The following is a 24,894-nucleotide window of genomic DNA, read 5'->3' on the forward strand; positions in this document are numbered from 1 at the left end:
TCTAAGTGCCACCCCATGGGACCGTGCGCCCACACCCAGTAGGTGTGCGGGTTACTCGAGGGTGCAACAGGCCTTCCTGCCCCCAGCTGACGACAGTGGCGCCCCACATACTCTGCTCAAAGAAAACCCACTCAGACCAGCTTGCCAACAAGCCAGTCCTAGCAAGGCCTAGAAGAGCTTAGAGGAAACTCTGACCAATCCAGAGGACCAGAGCCAGTGAAGAAGGCCTGTCTCCATCTCTCTAGGGAAAGAGCCAGGGAAGATCAGCAGAGAGAAGTCCTGTGGCGTTAGCACCGAACCCCAAGGCTGGCATTTGAGATTTTGTTCTTTCTGCAACGCCTCAGGCAGACAAATTGCAAGGGGTTAGTCTCTCAACAGCCGGGTGACAAAATGAAGAACAGGCCACTCTGCTCCAACAGACGAACGTGGAGAAGGCCTGCAGAGCCACATTTGGACCCGGGGTGTGGGGGGAGGGGAGGGAAAGGAGCATGACAGAGCAGCCCCCCACCCCTACCACAGTGACAAATCTGAACAGGTTGTTTAACAGTAACAGGGTTCCTGCCTAATGACCACGCAGAGGGTGACGCATTAGTGCACCAATACAATTTGCCGAACAACTGCGATCCTGCAGTTGTCAGCTAGGAAGACATATACCCTGGCTGCTTCACTGCAAAGAGAGAATTCGGATAAAACCCAACAGGCACCATGCACCTCTCGCACAAACCACACACACAACGGCCACCGAAGTCAACAGGAATCCTTCCCTTGATTGGCTGGGCACAGGTTCAGGCTCTAGGCCAGGAGGAACGCCACTGGACTGGATGCAAATACACGGGTCAGTGAAAGCAGTATCAGGTCCGGCCTTTTCATGCAAATAAAATGCCAGAAATGATACCTGGTTCAGGATTCCTGGACAGGACTTCAGTCAGGGTGGAATTGGTGCAGGGAATCAATAGGCCACCTAAGATAGGGAAACAAAAAAAGAGAGAGAGGCAAATAATTTAACATAAAATGTGGCTAGCCCTGCTCCTCCAAACAACTTTGCATCGCATGGCTTGTGATCACTCTCACCCCCTTTTCAATACACACGTGGAGGTTGTTTTGTTTTTTTTAACCAGGGAAGCTGTTTCATAATGCAAAAAACAAAAACAAAACACCCCCCTATTTTTTACAATGATAGAGAAGCAGCCGTGTTAGTCTGGTCTAGCTGAAACAAAAGACAGGACTATGCAGCACTTTAAAGACTAACACGATGGTTTATTAGGTGATGAGCTTCTGTGGGCCAGACCCACTTCCTCAGGTCAATTTGTGGAAAAAAATTGGCACGACCATATACAGGCAGTCCCCGAGTTACGCGGATCCGACTTACGTCGGATCCGCAGTTACGAACAGGGGCGTTCCTCTCCCTGGTCTCCAGCAGACCAGGGAGAGGAAGCAAAGCGGCGGAACACGTGGGCAGCGGACAGGGCTGTCCGCTGCCCTCGCGCTCCGAGGCTTGGCTCTGCTTTGCCCCCCCCCCTGCAGACCAGGGGGACGGGGGGGGGGGGGGCAAAGCAGAGCCAAGCAGAGCCAAGCCGCGGAGCGTGCGATCAGCTGACAGCCCGGACGCGTCTGGGCTGTCAGCTGGCCGGGCGCTCCGCGGCTTGGCTCTGCCTTGCCTCCCCCCCCTCCCCCTGGTCTGCAGACCAGGGGGACGGAGGGGGGGACGGGGGGGGGCAAAGCAGAGCCAAGCCGCGGAGCGCCCGGCCAGCTGACAGCCCAGACACATCCCGGCTGTCAGCTGATCGCACGCTCCGCGGCTTGGCTCTGCTTGGCTCTGCTTTGCCCCCCCCCCCCCCGTCCCCCTGGTCTGCAGAGGTGGGGGGGGGCAAAGCAGAGCAAAGCCGCGGAGCACACGGGCTGTCCGCTGCCCGCGTGTTCCGCGGCTTTGCTCCCCGTCCCTCTGGTCTGCAGACCAGGGGGACGGGGAACAAAGCAGAGCAAAGCCACGGAGCCCGAGGGCAGCAGGACAGCCACGGCGCGTCTGGGCTGTCCCGCTGCCCCCGTGCTCCATGGCTTTGCTCCGGACACCTGTGGTATGGCAGCTGGGGCGCTGCCAGTTGGTCCCGTAGCGCTGTCCCGTAGCCACTGGTCAGATTCAGCAGCGGCTGAATCAGGACGCCTGGGACAGAGCAGCTTGGGTGCTGCTGGGTTGGTCCAGTAGCGCCGAGGAGCGGCGGTGCTACTGGACCAACCCAGCAGCACCCCAGCTGCTCTGCCCCAGGCGTCCCCAAGTCAGCCGCTGCTGAAACTGACCAGTGGCTGACTACAGGAAGCCCCTGCCCTGGGCTTCCTGGAATCAGCCACTGATCAGTTTCAGCAGCAGCTGACTTGGGGATGCCTGGGGTTCTTAAGTTGAATCTGTATGTAAGTCAGAACTGGCGTCCAGATTCAGCCACTGTTGAAACTGATCAGTTTCAGCAGCGGCTGAATCTGGATGCCAGTTCCGACTTACATACAGATTCAACTTAAGAACAAACCTACAGTCCCTATTTTGTACGTAACCCGGGGACTGCCTGTATACCGAAGTGATACAATAAAAAAAAAAAGCGAACACATATAAAATTGACAAATTCAATTTTAGAACGGGGAAAGGAAAGGTGAGTGTCTGTGAGGTAATGATATGATACAACAATCTGAAATACAGTAGACTTCCGATAATCCAGAACCTATGGGACTTAGGTGGTGCCGGATTATCAAATATGCCGGACTATCAGGAGGTACTATAAAATGGTTATATATATACACACTGTATATATTATATACTGTATAAAAAGTGTTCTTAACCCTTCTATTGTACATACTGTATACAGTGTACTGTAATGTTTTAGTTTTTTTAAGCCTTTTTTACCCTTTTTGCTCAGTTCAGCTGCTGCCGCTGTTACCTTGTAACTCATTTTTTGCAGAAGCTCAGTCACTAGGCTCTTGCCATTTTGATGCCGGACTATCAGGAGTGCTGGACTATTGGATGCCGGATTATTGGAATTTTAGTGTACTCAGTTCCCAGAAAGGTACATTTTAAAACAAAAATGCCACCTATTTTGTATAAAATCCAAAGCTTTGCTTAAATAGCAAACTTTTTGAATATTAATAAAAGGTGATTCATGAATATAAGTATTTACATCTGAAGTTACAACTATCCATCTAATAGATCATCAAGCACCTTTACCCCATTTTTCTGCATGCCTCTGCTCTTCCTAAGTTCTTCCAAGGCTAGAAGTGAAAGAACCAGAAGAAAGACTGTTTCCATATTATTTTTAATCTGACCAACACCAGAGAATATCAGGAATATTGTAAGAGGAGTTTAAATAAACCATCCAGAACGTCAGGAGCTTAAGGCCCATTTACGGTAAGGCCCATCTACATATTCTGGAAATGTAAGTGGGTGTCCATGTAGGATAGGAAGCAATGGGCTTAATTGCAACAAGGAAGGTTTGGGTTGGGCATCAAGAAAAACTTCCTACCTGTCAGGTGGTTAAACACTGGAATAAATTGCCTAGGGAGGTTGTGGAATCTAAGAGCAGGTTGGATAGACATCTATCAGGGATGATCTAGATCAGTGGTTCACAAACTTTTCGGCATCACACCCCCTTTTAGATTTTTGAGAAACCCTCATGCCCCCCAATAGCAGCAAAACTTGTTATGCAAAACAAAAAAGGGGGGGGGAAGACTGACCGGGGCCAAAAAACAAAAGTAGCAGCATAACTTGAGGGGTGAGGGGTTGGGTTGCCTCACGCCCCCTCTGGAATTTCTTCACGCCCCCCCCCCCAGGGGGGCACACACCCCAGTTTGGGAACCTATGATCTAGATGATGCTTGGTCCTGCCATGAGAGCAGGGGACTGGACTTGATGATCTCTCGAGGTCCCTTCCGGTTCTAGTGTTCTATGATTCTCCTGTGTTGCCAGAGTACAAACGGGCTGTAGTGTTCCTGAGAAGGAAGGTCTGGATTCTTAACCCAAATGATTGTCTCACATTTTACATAACTTCCCATTGCTAACGTCATGTCTCTGTAGCTAGTTTCCCCCTGCTGGTCCATAACGCCCAAGGAAAGGCCCTGCCCTCCGTCATGGTGGCTGCCGAAAAATCTATCAGTGTTTAGCAAGCCCAATGTGGCCAGCTCACGGTTTGATCACAAGTTTGACAATATTCGTTCAAGGTGTTTCATACATCCCCAGTGTGCTCTGGAGGCAAGCAATTAGAAGAAAATCTCAGCTTCCTGAAAATAAAAAAGTTTCCAAACTTCATGGTTACAGAGAAAAGCCTTCAAACATGACCCAAGTGCACTTCTAAAGAAGCTGGGGGGGGGGGGGGGGGGTGGAATTTAAGAACAACAAGAAAAAAACCCATACAAATTATAATTTTAAAAAATACCTCATGATTTTTAGTTCCTGATTCATGATTTTTTTTATGTGGCTGTGGTTGGCAATCCTGCAAACCCCTTTGATTTATGCCACGTGCCCAGGGAAGTCATGCCTACCCTGTGAGTCCTTCTGCAAAAATGAGATGCTAGGTTTTGTAAAAGGTCTGGAAGCGAATGTGACTTCCCCATTCATAATGGCTATTGGAAAGATTTATTTGTCAGCGAATCTACGGAAAGAAAAAGTTATTGCACAATACGAAACCTCCTTTTAAAATATGGCAAATGTTTTTTGAAATTCTACAAAGAATGCTTAAAGATAAATATTTATGGGTTTTGATGAACTGCAGGACTGTGTTAATGAAATCAAGACTTCAGAAATGTGCTTGAACTGTCCTTTACCCAACATGAGTAAGACGTCAGTGAAAATTTTACTATTCAAAGAGGCAATTTATATAACGCTCTGATGGCAGAGAGATCGCGCATGGTGCTGAATCACATACGTAACTCTTTGCTTTGCCGGGTGGAAGCATGCCAACAAAATCCCGTTGGCTCTTTCAGTTCTACTTGCCCATTCTGAACAGCACCACTTGTACGGTAATCAGGCACATTCTTGTTAACAGTACACATAAGCAGGTGGCACCTGGGTTCAGGTTAACCCGAATGAATAAAGGGTTAACCTGAGCTCAGTTTCCCCTTCCCTGGGTGCCTAAGGGAAGGACTATTCGTCAATTGTTGAGGACTCCGATGCGGATGAGACACAAACGGTACGTCTACACTGGCACGTGATGGACAAAATTTTTGTGGCTCATGGGTGCTTAACTCCCCATCCTCTCCCTCCATGAACACCACCCAAGTGAAAACGTGAATACCGCTTTGAGTTAGTTTGTTGGCAAACATCCTGACAAACAGCATTCACACGTTTTTAAAGGCTAAGTGGCATCGAGACAGCCTTGTCACGAGCACCTGCACCACGTAGATATACCCAAAAACCCTACAACCCTGGGTTGAGAGAAGTTCCATTGCTTCTCCTCTCAGGAACCTCCCTCCCGATTGCCAGCATTTGGCTTCTCTTGACCCCGTCCAACTGTCTGCAAAGACAAACACTGTCTCCAACTCAAGGATGGAGAAGCTAGAAGCTCTGGGAAGCTTAATTCCTTAACGTTCCAACAAAAGCACTTTGAGATTCGCAGATGGAAAGCACTGTGAGTGCAAAACAGCATCAAGTCCAGTTTCCAAACCGTCGTTCCGGTAGATTTCAGGGCCAGGATTCTTCCCTAGACACCATGAGCGTCCCACCCAGTAAGATATATTCCAGAAATTCAATATAAATCTCCTTCGCATTAAATGATACTCCCCTAGTCCAAATAAACCAGATAGGAAGCGGCTGCCTCTGATTGTAAAACACCTGCATTTCAAAAGAGACTAAACAGAGAAACGGCTCATCCCAAGAAAACACTTGTCTTACTTGACACACGGCATCCCATTTGCAGTCTCTCTTAGAACTGTCTTAGAATGGGAGCTTGTGTACTTTAATAGGCAACCCATCCATTCTTAAAATGGCAGCGAAATTATCCACTGCCGGCCACCGACCCCATTGAAATGATGAGCTAGTGAGATAAAAAGCATATGGTGGCAAATGTGAACACGACAGCTTTTTAGAATGGGAGGTAGGCCACTAAGGGTATGTCTAGACTACATGCCTGTGGTGACAGAGGCATGTAGATTAGGCTACCCGGCATAGGGAAATGAAGCCGCAATTTAAATAATCGCCACTTCATTTAAATTTAAATGGCTGCCACGCTCTGCCGACCAACTGATGATCAGCTGTTTGTCGGCAGATCGGGGCAGTCTAGACGCGCCGCGGTCGACAAGGAAGCCTTTGTCGACCGGCGCAGGTAAACCTGGTTTCACGAGGCATATCCGCACCGGTTGACAAAGGCTTCCTTGTCGACCACGGCACGTCTAGACTGCCCCGATCTGCCGACAAACAGCTGATCATCAGTTGGTCAGCAGAGCGGGGCAACCATTAAATTTAAATGAAGCGGCAATTATTTAAATCGCAGCTTCATTTCCCTATGCCAGGTAGCCTAATCTACATGCCTCTGTCGCCAGAGGCATGTCGTCTAGACATACCCTAATAGACAGCACCTCTTCCAAATCCATCTTCCGAACAGATCGGACCTCGCAAAAATCCAAGCTCCACCCAAGCAAAATGTAGGTCAGCAGCCACTCACAGGAACAGATATATTTTTTGCTGGCACATCCAAAGGGGTTTTTGACAAATGGGGTGTTTTACACAGGAAATGGCAGCTGCTGCCTTTCGCAACCCAATACTTCTTTGAAGGTCAAAGAGCCAGAAATCTTGCTCCGAAGAGTCTTTAAAAGCAGTTGAGGGAAAAAGCCTGGCTTTATCCTTATAAAAAAAAGAAAGAAATCCTGCAGCATACCCCAGTGACAATAGGTGCTCAAGTGTTTAAAAAAGGAGCATTACTGCTGGCTTATATACAGGAGAAAATGAGGCAGAGAGAGGTGACGCGACCAGCCTAACTTTGCCAATCAGGTCAGTGACAGAGCCAAGCACAGCACCCACATTTTTGTATCCCCAAAACCAGGCTCCACCCGAGCCACGATGCTTTTCCAGCCACTCCCTAAGCTGGAATGAGTCAGGACCTGTCTACACTAGGAAATTATTTCAAAATAAGAACTCCTGAAATAATAATTTCAAAATAGCACATCCACATTGCGGGGGAGCCTCGAAATGAGTCCAAGGCAGGCTCCATTATTGTGGATGCGCTACCTTGATTTAGAGCCCCAGCAAGCCCTGGGGAGTAATTCGTTTGAATTACTCTGGGGAGTCGTGATTTGGCAATAGCAGCACCGAAGCGTCCACACAACTGCTATTTTGAAATACCTATTTTGAAACTAGCGTTATTCCTCGTGGAAAGCAGGAGTTGCTATTGCGAAATAACCGGCCTGTTATTTCAAAATAACAGGCTTGGTAGTGGGGATGTTCTTCTTGTGATTTGGAGACAACTCCCCAGTGTAGACCAGAGCTCAGAGGGCTGCAATAAAGTACTATTTTTAATGGAGGTCAGCAAAGGTCAATTCCTGTGGCTCCACATTGACACGGGACGTGTTTTGTGGGAGGGAAGCTGCAGTCCCTTCCCAGTTGTCTGGGGCTCAGTTCCAGGACACGGTATCCTTTCACTCAGTTGAATTTTGTGGTGATGATAGAGCTGAATGCAACTTATTTGACAAGACTAAGGGGGAGTTTTTTGGAGGGGGAGTGATGGAAAAATGCAGTTTTGTCAAGGATCAGGAGGCTGGAAACTTACTGGTTCTGACGTTTTCAGTGGGAACGTTTCTGAAGGCCAGGGCCGACTCAGCGGTCACGTCCAGAGACAGACCCAGCTGAACTGAAAACCTTACCTTTCCGAGCCCAAAACGGCAATTTCAACTCAACTGAGGTCCATGAAACCGTTCGAAAGGTGTCAGGTTTGTGCCAATGGGAACAAAAGCAAATGTCAAAACCTCAAAAGCAGTTGCAAAATTGACCTGTCGCCCTCTAGCGTTGACCAAACGCTGGGACGCTGCAGACGAAGGAACCAGAAGTGCTGCTGGTGTACTTGATGTCAACCCTCCCCCATTCCCTCCCCCCACACACACACCCTTTCTCCTGGTCCTCGAACAAGTTCAAGCTTGTTGCAAAGGTTATGGGCTAGGGCTAGTGTGGGGGTGAAGATGGGGGGGGGGGAGGCAGGGAGCCAGATGCAGACTATTACTTAATCTAAGGCTAATATGCCTCCCCTCCATCACTCTTGTACCTCTCCGGCCTGACCCTGTCGCAGTACATGTGCACGTTGAGGGACAGCAGACTGAGAGGTAAAAGCTCCCAGTAGCGCCGCGTCCTGTGGCACCTCCTGCAAGCCTGGGTCCAGTCCGAATTCAACTGAGCTGTTCGCACGGTGGGGGAGTTTATGAGACACTCTAAACGCGCCAGGCCTGGGGAGAACGAGACCAACCCAGCCAACGGAACGGTCTCCATGTTTCTTGACCTTTTCACACTGGTGACCCTCTTCAGGCTTACAAAAAAATTGCAACCCCTTACCGTAAGCTTCAGCCCTGCTACCCTTTCTACCTGCCCTGCTTGCCCCCTCCCCAATATTGGCTCTGCACTCGAATCTCCCCTCAGCCAGTGGCTCTCAAAGTGTGGTCCATGGATCACATCTGTGACCATCTTGCAGGTGGGCTGCGGGCTTGGGGCTCGCCCCCCCCCCCCTCAGCAGGGAGCCTGCGCTGGCCCTCCAGCCCTGCCTCTCCTCCCTCTGTGAGAATGGAGCACCAGCTTCCCGCTGCTGGGGAGTGGTGAGGCTGACGGGCCAGATCCTGCTTGTGGAGAAAGGAAGCAGCTCTGGGCACTGCTGCTTCGCTTCCCCCCAGCAAGGGGAACAGCAGCACAGGAAACTGCTCGCCTGGAGGCTTTCCCAGCTGCTCCCGTTTGCTGGAATCAATGGGAGCAGCTAGGGGTGATGCCTGAAGCAGCAAGAGGCCTGGAGGCAGGTAAGCGCCTCCCTCATGCCCTGCACCACCATCAACCTCCCGCACCCCCTTCAGGCTGACACCTCACCCCCCCCCCCCCCGCACCCACCACACTCCTGCACTCTCCCTCCCTCCCACCACCTTCAGCCTGCTCCTGCACCTACCTCCTGGCCAGACCACGCCCCTCCACCCCCACCAGACATTTTGTCAGCATGGGTGGCTGGCAGTCCATGGAAAGATTTGCATTGGGCAGGGTGGGTGACGGGCCAAAAAGTTTGAGAACCACTGTCCTAAGCCCATCCCATGATACCCTCCCCAGTTTGAGAAACACAATTACAGGGTACTGGGCCTGACACTTTGGCATGCCACAATTGTTAACAACAAGTCGTCAAACGCTGCCCACATGATGCAATCCTGCCTGCCACAAGTTCCAAAGAACAAAGCAGCACTTTTTTTTTTTTTGAAAAATAAGATACATGTTTTATGCCAGTTTTGGACAGGGGTTTATATTCATGTCACTGCATTCCCACAAACCCTTAGGCTGTGTCTACACTGGCCCCCTTTTCCGGAAAAGGGATGCAGATGAGATGTCAGAATTGCAAATGCAGCGGGGATTTACATCTCCCCCGCTCCATTTGAATGAACATGGCTGCCACTTTTTTCCGGCTCAGGGCTTTGCCCAGAAAAAAGCGCCAGTCTAGAATGGGAATCTTTTGGAAAATAAAGCCTTTTCCGAAAGGTCCCTTATTCCTGATTTTAAGAGGAATAAGGGACCTTTTGGAAAAGGCTTTATTTTCTGAAAGATCCCTGTTTAGGCTGGCGCTTTTTTCCGGCAAAGCCCCGAACCGGAAAAAAGCGGCAGCCATGTTCATGCAAATGGGGCAGGGAAAATTTAAATCCCCACTGCATTTGCAATTCCGACTTGTCTCATCTGCATCCCTTTTCCAGAAAAGGGGGCCAGTGTAGACACAGCCTTAGTGCCAGTGGAAAGTCCAGATTAATTAGGGAAAAATCGAGGCTAGGTTTATGGCATTGGAAAAAGTTCAGAAAAAGGCAACAAAAATGATTAGGGGTTTAGAACGGATCCCGTATGAAGAGAAATTAAAAAGACTAGGACTTTTCAGCTTAGAAAAGAGAAGACTAAGGGGGGATATGATAGAGGTCTATAAAATCATGACTGGCATGGAAAGAGAGAACAAGGAAAAGTTATTTACTTATTCCACAATACAAGAACTAGGAGTCACCCAATGAAATGAATAGGCAGCAGGTTTAACACAAACAAAAGGAAATTTTTCTTCACTCAGTGCACAGTCAACCTGTGGAACTCCTTGCCAGAGGATGTGGTGAAGGCTAGGACTTTAAAAGGGTTCAAAAAAGAGCTAGAGAGATTTATGGAGGTTAGGTCCATCAATGACTATTAGCCAGAATTGGTAGGAATGGTGTCCCCAGCCTCAGGGCCAGCCCGAGCCATTCGTGCGCCCCAGGAGCGTGGCACCACCCCTGGGAATGTGACGCAGGCGTGGCCCTGGCCCCGGGTGCAGGGCGCATACGCGGCCCCGCCCCCGGGTGCGCAGCGCATGTGTGGCCCCGCCCCCAGGCACCCCGGTGCATGCACGGTGCTGCCCCCACCTGGTCTGGCAGCCCCGCATGACGCCCCCTACAATGGGGTGCCCCAGGCGGTAGCCCGGTTATCCCGTAGCATGGGCCGGCTCTGCCTAGCCTCCATTTCGCTGGAGGTGGGTGACAGGGGAGGGATCACGTGAGGATTACCTTTTGTGATCCCTCCCTCTGGAGCATCTGGCACTGGCCACTGTTGGCAGACAGGATACTGAGCTAGATAGACCTTTGGTTTGACCCGGTGTGACCGTTCTTATTCAGGAGATTCCACAACACTAGCAGTAGACATATAAGGACAGGTGTCGACTAATTATTTTTCACGTCAAGTCAACGCATCAAAACCAAAGCAGTCCGTGAAAGAGAGACAGGCTCAGCCTATTTCCCAGCTCAAACACTTCAGGAAAACGTTTTGAAATTCTCAAAATGAAATGTGTTGGAAATTTCATTTCAACAGAACATTTCCAATTTTCCTGTTCAAAACTACTTTTATTCAAAATGTAAGCTAATTAGACTGCAGCAAAAGTTCCAAGAAGGTCAAAATCCAAACAAACACATTGAAATTATCTCACCAAAACATTTCAATTGTCTTGAAAGGAAAATAAACTGGGTTTTTTAGTTTGCCAACAGTTTTGAGATTTTGACATGTCATCCCAATTCAAGAAGGGAAAAATGTCAAACTTGCAAATGTGGATACAGGACATGAAAACCTTTTCCTGCCCAGTTCCATGCAAGTACTCTACCCTGTAGAGAAATATTAGTAGGGAATATTGGACTCAATTCATTCCTTGATGATAGTCCTTAGCAATAGTCCCACAATATAAGAACTAGGAGTCACCAAATGAAATTAATAGACAGCAGGCTTAAAACGAACAAAAGGAAGTTCTTCTTCACTCAGTGCACAGTCAACCTGTGGAACTCCTTGCCAGAGGATGTTGTGAAGACCAGGACTTAACAGGGTACAAAAAAGAGCTAGATAGATTCCTGGAGGTTAGGTCCATCAATGGCTATTAGCCAGGATGAGTAGCAATGGTGTCCCTAGCCTCTGTTCGTCTGGAAATGAGTGACAAGAGAGGGATCACGGAAAGATTACCTGTTGCAATCCCTCCTTCTGGGGCATCTGGCATTGGCCACTGTGGGCAGACAGGATCCTGGGCTAGATAGACCATCGGTCTGACCCAGTATGGTCGTTCTTATAGAGATCATGGTAGCACAATCGTTCCTCCGCTGGCTCTCACCACCTCCAGAGTGCGCCAGCGGCCATGGGAAGGAGAAATGGCTAGCAGGCTTAGCCAATCACATCTGCAGCTTCTGCCAGTAACTCTCCCACCACGCTCCCGCAAGAAATGAAAGCTGCTCTCTCTCATCTAAACCCACAGACATGCCCAGACAGGTACATTCCACCTGTGTCTAACCATGCTCCCGATACTCCAGCAAGCCTAAGGGACTTGTATTCCGAGCAATGGGAGTCCAAGAATCAACATCCCCCCTTGCCCTCAAAACTAGCTGACTGTCACCCTTATGGCGAGGTGTTCGTAGGGGGAATATTTGTCGGAGGCATGTACAACAGTTTTGGCACATCATATTTTGTGTTTGAGATGAAGCAACCTGCCGGAGATGAAGTCACCCGAAGCGGACGGGGTCTCTGCTAACTCACTCAGCACTGAGATCAGTCCAAATCTTTCAACCCAACCCAGCTCTGGGATTATGGTCAGAGCCAGCTGTGGGTCTGAGTTTTTTCAAAATCAAGAGCATCCCCAGGAAAAGATTGTGAAGAGGGAACCCTCGGGGCCGGGTTGAACGTTAATTGAACACGCTGATTATGAAAACAGCCACACACAAAAACCCACCCTGGGACTTTATAGGAGAAAAAGAAAGGGCACAAGATGTTATCCATTAGCGAGGAGCTATTCTGCTCATGGGAATGTCTCATGAAAAGTGGAACCCAATTTCTGGATTGGACAAGTACTATATATACTATAAATACCTTATTAGCCAGGAAAGGAATTTGTTAATCGATAAGGACTAGAGACTGAGTTTTATATTCTCCTTTTACCTGTAGCCTTCTGCTTTCTAACTATTTTCACTGGCTTTTATTTGAATCTTCATCTCAAGCTTTGTTAAACTTCAGTTTGCTTTCCTCTGTGCTTGCCTGGGTGCTGTGTGTTGACCTGCAGGGAGGCAAGTAAACTGGGCTCACTGTTTCCACCGAGGCAGCAGATCAGTGTGTGTTATGGGTGTCCAGTGGACAACGGCCGGGGCACCCGAGCGTAACAAGATGGGATGTGCAAACTGCTCATTTGCACAAGCAAACAGCAGGGCATGCAGAGTTGGGAATGGAGAAATGGTGTTGCCTTCAGCTGACAAGTGTCAAAGATGTCGGTATTGGGAAGACCATCTGCACCCCCATCAGGTGAACCTCTGAAAGCAGCCCTGTGGCGATAAAAGCCAAGGCCGGGGGGAGGGGGGCTCTGCCCAGCGGTGAGGACACAGGCAAATCCCTAGCAGAAAGGAAAGTCCTGGACAAACAAACAAGTCATGGATATGCAGGTCCTGAGTAACTCTTCTGGGATCCCAGCCCCATAGATTTTGTGGGCCTCCATAGGCTCCGAGGCTGGGGCCAAAATGAGGAGTTCAGTGTGCAGGAGGGGAGGGGAGCAGGGTCTGAGTGGGAGGTGAGGTGTGGGAGGGGGCAGGGGATTGAGGTGCTTGCCTCATGCAGCTCCCAGAGGGAACGCATGGTTCCACACAGCTCTGTGCTTGCAGGCATCGCCTCCCACCATTCCCATTGGCTGCGATTCCTGGCCAATGGGAGCAGCAGGGGTGGAGCCTGCAGTTGAGTGCTGCTAGTAGCAACACACATGGCTCCAACAAGGGCGGGGGGAGAAGAGGGGAAACGTCAGCATGCAGATCAGCTCCCCCACCACCATCAGCCAAGCCAAGACGCAGCATGTAGGGGCTTCAGTGGCCATATCCCAGGGCCTCGAGCTAAGGAGGCCCCCTTTAGCCCTGGGTTGCAGCCCCTTTCATAATCCAGCTCTGTGGATATAGTGAAATGTTTACCTCTGACAAACCTACAGCCCTCACACCTTCACCTCTCTTAGGAGGCAATCATGTGATCCTCCCAGTCTCAGACTGGGCTCTGAGTTGCAGCCCCTTATAATTCACCACAAATACCTCAGTCCGCCTGACTTGGCGCTGACACTGGCAGTTCTGTTCTCTCCCGGCGGGGACAGAGGTAACCGGGCCCCTCAAAGCAAATGTTACTTATTTAGAGAAAAGAACGTCTTAAAACCAATAAACCCAACGGTACACATGCCTGCCCGTGCCATCGCACAGCCTCCTTTCTGTTCAAGGGCATAAAAGTAGGCACTGAACTGACAAAACAGTGGGACAGCTCACACGCTTGCTCCAACTTTGTTTCCGACAGTTTTCACCTTCGTGCCTCTTGTGGCATCAAAGTCGGGTAAGGAAAACATGGCTCCAAGAGTAGCAACTGGCACTCACCTACCACAATCTGTCTCAGTGGTCACCCACCAGTCGATCGGGATCTACCAGTAGATTTTGGAGCCTCTGACGGGTGATCCTGACTGGTTTGGCCTGGAAGCAGGGGCAGCCTGTGGCTATAAGCGAACTTGGCCGTCGCCTAGGGCACCGCCTTCAACAGTGCCCGATGATGAGATCAGGGGGCGCCCAATGATGTCACCCCATTGACGGCCGTGCACGTGGGGGCGCCGATCGTGCGTTCCGCCTGGGGCGCCAGCTGCCGCAGCCCGCCTCAGGCCACACCTGCCTGGAAGCTATCAAGCGCTGATACTTCAGTTGCCCCTCCACCTACTGTCATGCTTCTCCTGCCCTCTGCCTTGGAGTTGCCCCCTGGGAGCCTCCTGATTACTGTGCAGGGTGTGGGAGAGGGAAGAGGGGGGGTGCTGATGTCAGGGTGTCCCTCCTCCCCCCACTCCTGTGCCCTATCTCCACCCAGAGAGAAGGGGATGGAGGGAGCTGGGCACACACTGTGTGTGTGCGCGTCAGTCTCACAAACACACACCGTCCTTTACTCTCACTCCTGACCCAACACACCCGTGGGGGGTTATTGTTACTCCTTTTACTGCTTCCAAAGCGGGATATTTTGGGGTTTAGACTGGTTTGTGCATTTCATCACTTTCATTTCTCTCTTACGCTTACATTGAATTCTTTGAGGGCTGAGTTCTAAAATGCCCAAACTGTCGGGGCTGGAGTCATTATCTCAGTGGTAATTGTGGCTCCTGGACGTGGCTGGCATGTCCCTGCAGCCCCTGAGAAAGGCAGAGCAGGGGGTCACCACATGCTGTCCTTGCCTGCAGACACTGCTCCTGCAGCTCCCTTTGACCAATAATGGGGAACCGTGGCCAGTACAAGCTGTGGGCTCAGTGCTTGTGGATGAGGGGCAGCACATGGCACCATGGAGCCATTGCTGTACATGCCAGCTGCTCTCAGGACTGGTGCAGGGCCAAGGCAGGGGTAAGTTGCCTTAACCCCACTGCTCCACCATCCAAAACCCATCTCAGTTAAATGGGGCCCAGCCAAACCCGCTTCCTGAACCCGTCCCAGCCCTGAACCTACTCTTGCCCCAGCTGTGAGTTCCGCCTGCACCCAAAAACCCCTCCTGGACCCCAATCTCCTACCCTGGGCTGGACTCCAAACCCCTCCCACACTCCAAACCCCTTGGCCCAAGACCAGAGCCTGCGCCTCAACCCCCTACCCCAGCCTGATGAAAGTGAGTGAGGATGGGAGAAGAACGGGGAGGGAGTGAACAGGGTGAGGCCACGGAGAAGGGTTGGAGCAAGGGCAGGGACCCAAAGAAAGGGCAGGAAGGAAGCAGGGCAAGGATAGTTGGGTATGAGGTAGATCTTACATTGCACTTCAATTGAAAAAGTGATCTTGTGGTTAAAAAGGTTGGAGACCCCTGATTCTATCTGAAAAACAAAAGAACTCCCAAGCTGAGAACACCACGCAACAGCCCAGCAAATCTGAAGGCAGATCATTAAGCAGTTAAATCTGATTTCCTGTGTTTCACAGGGACTTTTATTTTTTCCCATTTGCATCAACTTTATGTCCACATTTTTGTTTTTATTGTACATTTCACCCCCACCTCCTCCGCCCGGTATCATGCCAGAGATCGTAATCACCCTGTATTCGCTCAATTCTCTCAAAAGTCAAATAAAGAGCATTTCTAGGCATCACCATTGCATGTGAAGGATGCATCCCTTTAAAATTAACAACTTCAAATTAATAAGCTAGTAAAACTTACAATGACCTGGCCTTACAGAAAACACTGGTTCGCTTTTCTTTTTTTGTTGCTAGCATGGCAAAGTGGCAGTGAACAGAGAGACATTTAAGTATCAAATATTCCATTTCAATTTTCAGCTCTAAGGGGAAAAAAAACCCTCCTTTCCTAAAAGGACACTTCTTGGAGCCAGGTTTTTACTGAATGGTCAGCCCATAATTACATGTTGATTAGGCAGTCTACAAAGGCTCAGTCTTCATGCAAAGATATGTCAGTCTAATATTTCCGTCTCACTGTCGAGATGGCATTCCTAGGTATTTATGGGTGCTACTACGTTACAACTGGAACTTAATCTTATCAGATTTGGCCTGCACATTTCTTTCATGCCCTCTAACAGAAACCCCGCCTCTCTCCAGCGGCAGGAACGCAAGCCGCTTAGACTACGGACACACTGCAAACGTACACTGTGACTCCCAAACATTCTTCTGGGGGAGGAAATTGAGCCAATGTCTGTGCTCTACATGGACTCACCCTTCCGGACAAGCTGGATCTTCTCCGGTATGTTATGGGTTCACATTTTGGAAATCGAGAGTCTTGGAACAAACGTGCTGCGCTACTAAGATTTTTGAAGCCTATTCCCAAAGCCAGCCAAAACCCACACACACTCTACTCTTGTTCTCACCCACTTCCTTTGTTCACTTTTAATAATACGCTGCCCTTACCTGGCCCTCAACAGTTGCTACGTATGTCATAATTTAATGATATAGGCTTTGCAGCACCTGAGAGGTACACATGGGTGGTGGGTAATGGAGGCAAGGGAAGGCATTGCCTTCCCAAAACTGCCTCCGCTGCCCAGCGGGAGCTGGGACCACGGCACAGCAGCCCAGCTCCCTGGGGGCCAGGGAAGGCAGGGGCCGTGGTGCAGCAGGCCTAGCCCTCAGCTGGGATTGGATGGGGCTTGGCTGAGGGCGGGGGGTTGTTGAAGGGGCATGGTCTTGGGGGAAGAGACATGGCTTCAGGCAGGAGAGGTGGGGCTTCCCCAGCTGGGCTGTCCCCCATTGCCCATGGAGGTCCATATTATGCCCATTTTAAGGATGGGAAAACTGAGGCTCAGAAACAATCTCTCGCACAGCCATTTGAAGAGTGAGGAACAGGACTGAGGGGTGAGATCCTGGCCATACTGACACCAGTGAAGCGTTGACTGTTCATGTCCACAGAGGCAGAATTTTACTTGAGCTTTCTTAGTATCCGGCCCTGTGCATCAGTACTGAGACCATCCTCCCTCCCTGGTCACCAGCATAATCTTTCCTCAGAGAGGATGGGATTTTTGCTCTCTAGAAAGTCAGAGTTCACAGCCAAACTACCTAGTCTGACCTCCAGTATATCACCAGCCACCACGTGTACACAAAGTCCAACAATGGAAACGAGACCAAAGTAAACGAGAGGGAGCCTTGAAGTAAACGTTGCCAGCTCTACTCTAGACCCCACAGCTCGGCTTAAGGGATGCAACTCCAGCTGCACAGAAAACATAGCTGGAGTTGGCTTGCCTTAAGCCATGCTTGGTGGCGTCCCCACAGTGGGAGGCCAAACACTCCCATCTGCTTCCCTTACACCTCACAAGATCAGGAGTATTGGACACTGGTTGCGAGGCACTCTCTGAGTTCAATTTAGCAAGTCTTAACTAGACCCACTAAATCGAACTCCGGAAGATTGATCGCAGCAGTGTCACTCTTCTGCAGAGTGAAGACGTGACCATTGTCTGAAGGAAATGCAGGTCCACAACATTGGTATAGGCTTAGCAAAAAATTCATATAAGAACAGCAATACTGGGTCAGACCAGAGGTCCGTCTAGCTCAGTGTCCTGTCTGCCAACAGTGGCCAACACCAGGTGCTTCAAAAAGACTGAACAGAACAGAACTTATACTTGGGCAGACTTCAGAGAAAGGGAACTTTGGACATGATACCATAGGCAGCATGAATGTGTGCACGGTCTGAGTTCACTAGGGAGAGCTTTGCCTCGGTTTCTCACGAAAAAAGCAATTGCTTCCACTTGTGTCTTAGAGCAGTTTCAGCGCTCCCCGGCTGCTAGACTCCACAAGACCAATGTGCTAGCGAGCTGCACTTTCCAAAGCAAACCCTGGAAATAACGAGGGGTCACCAAGTGAAATGAATAGGCAGCAGATTTAAAACAAACAAAAGGAAGTGTTTCTTCACACAATGCATGGTCGACCTGTGGAACTCCTTGGTCGACCTGTGGAACTCCTTGCCAGAGGATGTGGTGAAGACCAGGGCTTTTGCAGACTTCAAAAAAGAACTAGATAAATTCATGGAGGTTAGGCCCATCAACGGCTCTTAGCCAGGATAGGTAGGAATGGTGTCCCTAGCCTCTGTTTGTCAGGGGCTGGAATGGGATGATTGGAGAGGAATCACTTGATTCCCTGTTCTGTTCACTCTCTCTGGGACACCTGGGATTGGCCACTGTCAGCAGACAGGACACTGGGCTAAATGGACCTTTGGTCTGACCCAGTCTGGTCATTTTTATGGGCTTATGTTAACTGCATCAAGTGACCTTTAATTCACAGTGACTTAGATGGACTAAAATTAATAATAATAACAATATTGCCTATCTCCTAGAACTGGAAGGGACCTTGAAAGGTCATTGAGTCCAGTCCCCTGCCTTCACAGCAGGACAAAGTACCATCCCTAACAAATTTTTGCCCCAAATGGCCTGCACAAGGATTGAACTCTCAACGTTGGGTTTAGTAGGCCAATGCTCAAACCACTGAGCTATCCCTCCCCCAATTGATAGTGCTACTTTTCAGAAAGTCTACCATGGCCATAAAGAAGTTTGCAAAGGTGCCACAGGGCCAACAAAGCAACCTTCCACAGAATGAAACCCTGCCTCCTAAGTCCCAAGGTATTTAGGTGCTTAATGAGGCAACTGGATACCAGCTAGAATTTTCAGTAGTGCCTAACTCCCCTGGGGAGTCCTTAATTCCAGTTAGGTGTGTGGCTTCCACTTTGGTGTGTGGCCAGATGGTCTGAAGATTAAAGCTTTCTGTAAGCAGATACAATTGTAAAAGGTGGGTGGCAAGTTTATTTTCTCTCAGCCTAAGGCACTTTTACCACAGCCTGAAAGAATTCGTTAAACTATTCATTTGTAACCAATCAAGGTGTTTCACTTCAGTGCAGTCTGAAACAATTGAAACTATGACAACAACCAGAGTGAAAGCTGGGGACATGCTAATGAAGAAAAAAAAGATTGAATTAAATAAAATGCTTAGTTCTTAAGGGATCTGCTCCAACCCCCATTAACATTTTTTATGGGAGCCTTTCCTTTGATGGGGTTTGGATCAGCCCCAGAAAGCTTTTCAGCCATGGAGCTCTCAGATTTTACAAAGAGAAAAGGTCATTTCAGTCCCATTTTATAAAAGGAGAAACTGAGGCACCAGCAGCTGAAGTGACTGGTGTAAGATCACACACACCAGATCATCAGCAGGACTGGGAAGAGAACCGAAACCTCCTAGCTTTCAGCCCACTGCCTTATCTGATGGATCACCCTGTCTGCCAACCAGAAGAGGGAACGTGGGAACAGGACTGGGTGAATCAACCATGTTTTACGCATGTGAAACAGATCACGTGTTTTGTTGGATACAACCCCTCACCCACCCACCCCCTTTCTTCACTAGCAACAATAGTGGGTGTGGAGGTATTTTCATTTTCTTTTATTGCTATACAAAGCAGACCCTCTCCAGGGTGACAGCAAAGAAACAAAAGGTAAGCGTGGTACATACCGGAGCCATGGCGTAATTATGTAAGTCTAAGAAAGCGACCATCCTAAATTAGATTTACAGTGACACAAGAGGAGGAAAACAAAAGGAGGATAATGTACGCATCTGGCAACGATAAAACTTAAGAGGCTCACCAAGTCCACTTGCCAACATTTGAAAGCTAGAGAGATGGACACCTTGAAACCACATCAAAACACACAGGCCCGAGAGGGTGTCTTGTAGGGACAGAACAGAAAAATGTTTTGCTAAGAAAGCAGAGACTATTCCTCTGAAACAGGGTCACAGTTGTCTGTGCGCTGAGACTTCACAACCCCGGGGCCAAAGGTTTGGCACCAAATAGCATTTTCAGACAATAGCTAATGGAGAAACTGGAGATGTTCAGCAATTTGGAGGCAACCCATTAAAACGTGGGACACGTCCAGCAAGATAACATCCCTTAAACAAACAGAAGATTAAAACACACACACGCATGCACCAGTAAATTGCAGACCAGTGAGCTAAATGCCAGAGGTATGAACCAAGGATATGAGTGGGGACCAAGGACTACAGACATCAAACCATTCCCACAGAAGGGCTTTTCAGTTGCTCTCTCACTCCAGTTCCAACATAGGGCAGATCTGTAAAACAGAGGGTAATACACACCCCCAGAGCTTTCAATCCCTTGTTGGGCTAAGAGGATTTTTTTACACCGTAGGTGGAACATCAGCAAGATCTGTTAAACAATTTCCATGCTGCACCCCCGAGGGGGCTGCCGGATTCTCGGTAAACGCTGGTGCCACGCAATTGGGTTCCATAGCCGGGAAGGCATGCTACGTTCCAGGAGGCGGGTTCATGCAAGATGGGCCAGAAAACAAGGCGGTACATTTGCTTTTTTGAGCTAGGCCCAAGTGGTGTGAACAGTTGGGGACATACCAAGGGACATCACAGAAAGCCCAAGCAGCCCAGAAGAGAAGAAGTTCCCGGCTCTGCCTGTGTCTCGATGACGGGTTATTAACAAAGAAACCAGACCACAGTCTCAGAGAGCTTCAGTGGCAGCACCATGCCAGCTTGCTCAGAAATCCTTCCCTTGGGTTGCAGCACACGGGTCCCGCTCCTAAAGGCCTTCAAGCCACCGCCACGAGCAGAAGGCCAGGCACAGTGCTCTCATCTCCGTTCATCTCTTGTGCTCTCTGCAGCCTCCCTCTCACTGGCCAGGTCTCTCAAGGAGCTGAGACAGCAGTAGGCTGGTACGCGTGTGGGAGGAGGAAGGGTTTGAAACCCCCCTGGACCATTCTCCATTCCATGGCTTAGGCGTCCTCCTTCAGTCACTGCAGCCGACACGTCCGACTTCTCTGTCCGAGCCTTACGGCCTGGTTTTCAGAGGTTCCGAGCACTGGAAATTTCCACCGGGACAGACATCTGGCCCTACCCAGCCCCTATACCAGGGGTGTCACGATGAGTGGGCCTTGGCTCACCCACTTTGCATCCAGCCCCACCCCTCTCCTCATGCCCCAACGTTTCTCCCGCTCCACCAGCCCACCCAGCTGGGGAGCAGGAGGAGCAGGGTTAGGGCTTACCCCACCCCACCTTGGCACTCCACCAGGCTGGGACCTGCACTCGAATGCCGGTGCTGGGTTGGAGAGGCCGGCAGGTGACAAAACAGGGCAAGCCCCTGTGTGTAGAACCCACTCTCTGGTGCATCCCAGGGTCCCTTGGCCAGCGTGTCCATTCCCCTCCCCCTAGCCAGTTATGGGGGGAGGTGGCCCCATCCCTCCTGTCTCGCTCCCACTGAGCCCCACCATTGCCCATCCATGTAAAGTGGGGCCCACCTGGCTACACCACTGCCCTCTGCTCTAGCAGCCTATGGGGACGGTGACAGGGCACTTGCCCTGCACTGGCCCTTTAAGGAGCAGGGGCTGGGAGTTTAGCCCCAGCTGAGGCCACATTAGCTGATTAGGGCCCAGCTGGGAGCTATATAAGAGGATGGGCCCCTGCTCTGAGAGGAGAGCCTGGCTGCTGGGAGAGTAGGAGGCTCCCTGGAGCTAGGGTAGTGCTGGGGAGCCAAAGCAGGGCTAGGAGAGCTCTGGACAAGCAAGTTCCCAAGCTGCCAGGCCTGAAGCACGGCTTGCTGAAGAAACAACCCCCAGAAGGGGGGCTCAGAGACTGACGTGGGCACTGCCAGAGGGCAGTGTCCCAAAGAGGACCGGGAGAAAGAGGGGAGACACCCCCAAAAGGAAGACACCCAGCTAGCAAGAAAGAGCTAATTCCCAGGACAGATGGCTGGTGGTGCTGAGCCGGTCCCCTCACAGGGACCCAGAGGGCGCCCCTAGGGGCTGGAGAGAGCTTCCCTTCATGCAGACGTGGCATAGGTCTGTGGTACACGCTGCCCCTGAGGTTCCAGGTTGTGACAGCCTTAGGGACCCTGTCAGAGACTGCCACAAATCGTACCAACACCCAGCAGTGGGTTAATTTATGGCCTCGAGTTGCACTGGCCCCTGGAGCAGGCCAGCATCCAGACAGCCCTGCTGCCCTAGCTGGCCCGCTCAAAATCAGGACCTTAACAGTCAACGGTAAGTTCCAGATCAGAGCAAAAAATGACGTCGTCGTGATCCGTGGGGCTGCACAGCAAAGTATCAGTAATCTGGAGTGAAGTTGGGGAGGACATGGGGGCAATCCGTTAAGAAATAAACGGTTGTTACTAATGTGCTGGTTTCCCGCCTCCAACATACTGGCGTCCCGCAAATTCAAAGTTAAATTTCCCTCGGGGAGGTCCCTGCATGCACAGGGCCAGAAGAGATCAGTCAAAAGCTGCTCCATGCAACCCAACATTTTTACTGTACGTTGCAAGCTTCACATCCCAAGGCGCCACGCACAACAAGCAAGGCCTCCTACAGAGTGGAGGTGAAATCTACAAGGCATGGATAAGCCCAACCGCGAAAGGTTTTATAGCCCCGCTGTGATACCGACGGAAGACACAGCTGGAGCACAATGAAAGATGATCTCTTTTAGACAGAGCAGAGTTGGGACCTCAGATCGAGATGTTGAAGCCGGCTGAACAGGTCGATGGTTTTGGTTCTAGGACAGAGCCGAAGCCATAAAAAAAGGGCTCTACTCTATCAAATCCAGCCAGAAATCTCAAGAGGAAATCTCTGAGCCCTTGAGAATTCCACCCTTCAAGTGGGTAGCAAAGAAAGGTGCTCGTTTAAGCACATAAGAATGGCCATACTGGGTCATCTAGACCAGTGGTTCTCAACCTTTTTTTGCTCATGGCCCCCTTCTGAGCCTCATTCATCATACACCTGGCAGTTAAGCTTGGGTGGTCCCCTAATGTTCCAGTTTTTTCCATGTGGTCCCCTAGAAGTAAGGCGTGGCCCCCTGGGGAGCCATGTGGCCCACGTTCAGAACCACTGATCTAGACTAGTGGCTTGTCTTCTGATGCCAGGCGCTTCACAGGGAGTGAACAAAACAGGGAATCGTCAGCCCATTCCCAGCTGCTAGCAATGTCTTGCAAAAATGGTTACAGGAACTGAGCCTGCTGCCACATGTTTTCAGCCTAATGATGCTTTGGACCCGTGTCATGATCAAATACACCCCAGTCCAATCCAGCTCTCACTGAAGTCAATGGAAAGAGTTGGATCAGTCCATAGGAGAGGACCCTTCCTGCACCATGTCCCTTCTGAGTTTCTCTTCCCTCGTTCTTCATTGCTAAGGTTACTGGGTATGAAAGCAGCAGCATCTTTATTTCTCACGTGACCATCAGCTTATCAGGCTTTTCCTCTCCCAAAGTTGCGATTCACTGGTTGGTGGTGTAACTGTCTATCCAGGTCCCAAGCAAACGCGATGTGCACATCCTGGGACATAAGGGCCATAGACAAATAAGCAGCAAGATCTGATGGGGTCCTCTGGATTCCAAACCAATAGTCTTCTCTTGGGCAAAGTGCCTACTGAAATCAAGATAGGACCCATAATAAAGAAAGTTGGGCCTTCCTTGGAAACGTCTACAGCAGAATTACCTCTAACGCAGATGCTCTCAAACTTTTTGGCCCATGGACCACCTGACTCAATGTAAACCTTTCTGCGGACCACCAGTCGCTAAGGGTGTGTCTAGACTACATGCCTCCGTTGACGGAGGCATGTAGATTAGCCAGATCGGCAGAGGGAAATGAAGCCGCGATTAAAATAATCGCGGCTTCATTTAAATTTAAATGGCTGCCCCGCTCTGCCGATCAGCTGTTTGTCGGCAGATCGGGGCAGTCTGGACGCGCCGCGCTGACAAAGAAGCCTTTCTTGATCGGCACAGGTAAACCTGGTTTCACGAGGCATACCCTAAAGGAAACTCGCTGTTAATTACATAATTACGCCCAAGCCATTTTTCTAGCACTGCAGCTGGGGAGAACGGTTTAATTTAACCCGTAAGAAGGGAAATATTACATTATTAAACAGATTAAGCTCTTTAACTCTCTCGTGTTTATTTAAAATGAATTTTGATAAACTAAGTAAAATATTAATTTCTGTCCAACACAAAAGGTTTCAATGTTTTCTTTATTTATGGCAGGGGTGGGGAACCTTTTTTGGATCGGGGCCACTGACCGCCCCCTCTCCCCCAAAAAAAGTCGATTGGAGACCACACAAGTGAGAAGCAAAAAAATCCTTCCAAACTCCCACAGCTCTCACTGATGTGGCCCCAGCTGAGACACCTCACTCTCCTGGCACTCCAGCCCTGTGGGGCAATGGGGGAGGACAGGGAGGACTGAGGTTCAGGGCTTACTATGGGCCGGATTTACTCCTCTTGAGGTTCTGGGGTTAGTGGATTTTATGGACTGCCCGGACTCTGGGGTGGGATCAAAAATGAGGGGTTCAGTGTGTGGGACAGGGCTGCCAGTGAGTGGGATAGGGATGGGGGTACAGGATCTGGGTGGGAGGTGGGGTTCAGGAGGGGGTGAGTGTGCGAGGTCTGGGTGCAGGAGGAGGCTGGGAGTAGGTGTGTCTGGCCATGGGGAAGGGGACAAGAGCAAGGGAAAGAGAAGTGTGTGCCCAGGATAGAGGATGCAGGTGCAAGGGTGGGTTCAGGAGCAGGATGGGGGGGGGGTGTCTGACCAGAGGCAGGGGGCACTTACTTGCTTTCGTGTCCCACACAGCTCTGAGGCCTTGTGTCGCAGGCACAGCCTCCCGCTGCTCCCATTGGCCGCAATTCTAGCCAATGGGAGCAGCGGGGAAAGCCTCCAGGGCAGCATGTCTGCATGCTGCTGTTTCCCCAGTCGGAGGGGTGGAGGGACAGCAGCGCACGGAACAACTGCTTCTTCCC

At 50.2% G+C, this 24,894-nt stretch overlaps 1 protein-coding gene across 6 annotated transcripts in view; it reads right to left on the minus strand.

Annotated features, from left to right (window-relative positions):
* LOC102449832 (zinc finger protein 469) overlaps positions 1-24,894 on the minus strand; it is a 511,263-nt gene that overhangs the window by 448,688 nt on the left and 37,681 nt on the right. For all 6 annotated transcript variants that reach the window (XR_012906629.1, XR_331721.4, XM_075939908.1 and 3 more), the window contains exon 2: positions 896-961. The gene's annotated coding sequence lies outside the window, so the exon portion shown is untranslated. The remainder of the gene's footprint in view (positions 1-895; positions 962-24,894) is intronic.

The sequence above is a fragment of the Pelodiscus sinensis genome, chromosome 12 (assembly GCF_049634645.1).
Source record: "Pelodiscus sinensis isolate JC-2024 chromosome 12, ASM4963464v1, whole genome shotgun sequence".
NCBI classification, from domain to species: Eukaryota; Metazoa; Chordata; order Testudines; family Trionychidae; genus Pelodiscus; species Pelodiscus sinensis.